Source organism: Leptopilina heterotoma, unplaced genomic scaffold (genome assembly GCF_015476425.1).
Source record: "Leptopilina heterotoma isolate Lh14 unplaced genomic scaffold, ASM1547642v1 Lhet_615, whole genome shotgun sequence".
Taxonomy (NCBI): domain Eukaryota; kingdom Metazoa; phylum Arthropoda; class Insecta; order Hymenoptera; family Figitidae; genus Leptopilina; species Leptopilina heterotoma.
In genome coordinates, this window is record NW_025111144.1 from 148522 (window position 1) to 150775 (window position 2254).

Here is a 2254-nt window from a genome sequence, read left to right on the forward strand (position 1 = left end):
AATTTTTATAGTTCGTTTAAAAGACGTGAAAAATTTAAAGAAAAAATGTTTAATTATTATATAACACTGTTTCTTTATTAGATTTTTTATAGAAAAAAATGTAAGATTTTGCTTCTTTTTATTTCATTATTAAAAAATCTGGTCAAATAGTTTTAAGAATGAAAATTTTTCAAATTGTTTCTTATATTTTTTTCCTTTTTTAATTTTATTTTGAGCAATTAAATGTAGTGTTTTGTATTAAAAATTTTCATTCTTTAAAAATTTCTTTGTAAGTTTATTTTAGAAATAGTGTGAATTGAATAAATTATATTTTTTTTTTTTAATATGAGTATAAGTCTTTTTTTTAAGTTCTATTCTTTTTTTTAGGCAGAGAAAATGTAAAGCATGACGTTTCTTTCTAGATTTTCTCTTACAAGAATGCTGTTTTTTTTTTAAAAAGTTAACTGCATTTTCAGTTAGAAATCAATGTTCAAAATTTTTTGGAATTTGCCTTTATATTTCGTTTGAATTGATTAACGTTTTTTATAGTTTTTTTTTAATCAAGAAACCATAAAAATAGATTTACGTTTTCTAAGATCAATAGTTCTTTTTGATTTTATCTTTTAAGAGTATTTTCATATTAATGTTTCCAATTTAATAGTGTTAAGATTGTTAATTTATATTTGTGTTAGTGGTGTTACAACGGTTTCATTAATGCTTGAACCTTAAAGCGTTCCCTTTAATATTATTTAGTGCGTCATGTCTTTTTAAGGAGTTATAAAAAAATAGTCGCAGATTCTAGAAGTATTTAAAGCGTATTTTAATCTGAAATTCAATATAATTTGACAAGAGCATCGATGAAACGTAATTTTTAAGTATTTCAACGAATAATATTCTTAATTTCATAATATTGTTATTAATGAAATACTTTTTGTTTTTTAATGTAGTTAATTTGGTTAATAATAATAAAATTATACACAATTCTAGTATTATAAAAAAATATAAATGTTAGAACATACAAGATTTCATTTTTGAAATTTGATTAATAATTTTTTTTTTAGTTTGATATTTTAATGGTTTTTTTTATGATGATAATTTTAAATTATTATTATAGCGTATTTCATTAGTTTAAGTTTATTATTTATATTCAAAGCATTAACTAGGCTCATGTTTTTTTTATGTGTTAGTTTTTGAATCTTTATTAAATGTATTATGAATAACTTATTTTTTTTACTAAATTAGTAAGCGAAATTATTTTCATAGAGTTGATTGTCTTTATTTAACATTTTATTTTTACTGTTAAAAATATTTTGACTTTTTTTTTGCTCTACGCGAGAATAAAAATAGTATAGTATAGTACGGTATAGTACAATAGAAAATAAATGTCAAACCCAATTAATTTATATTACAATTAGTGTATGAGATTTGTAAGGAATAAGTAAGTTTAATATTTTACCCAAGAAAATTGTTAAATATGTTTCATGCTTAAACTACTATGACTCCCCCCGCTTGATTTTGACTATGTCTAACCTATTCCTAACCTCTCCGAGTTAACTTTTGTTACGAATTTCCTCCACGTTTTATCCTGTAATTTTTCGATTTCTTCAAGGTGAGGCGTATTTGACTTGCGCTTCGAGTTTTCTTTGATGTTAAACCCTTGTTCTTTAACTAGATGAACCCCTTTTTCTTCAACTAATTTTCGTAATATTGTCTGTATTTTTAAAGTGCGCAGTTTTCTTTTTGATTTTAACTTCACCAAATTATTTTCCCGTGTGGTTGGCAGAATTTTCGTAGTAGATCATTTTTGCTGAGTTGTGGTGTTTAATAACATTATTTTCTTCTTTATTTCTGTGTTTATAGTGTCTGCTTTCATTATTAAGTTATGTATATCTGTTTTATTTCTTATTTTCTCTTTCTTATTTGTTTTGAGTAAAATTTTATCGCAAAAATTTTTATGACGTTCTTCTTCTTCCATTGTTCTTCCACTTCTTTCTTGATCCGGTTTTGTCTCGTTTAGTTCCTGACTAATTTCAGATTTTGAAATATTGTTTCCTTGCTGTGAAATTTCGTCATTATGACAACTATAATTCTCTAATTCACTCATTTCTTCTGATTCGCCTATGTCCGAATTTGGCTTTTGTAAAGATTCCTTTTTATTCTCTTCCTTCTCTTCGAACACTTTGCTGTCACAAAAATGATTTTGATTCTTCGCTAATGACAAATCGAATCTTCTAGTTGAGTCACTATAGGTATCCACCATTTTTTTATTTGAAAA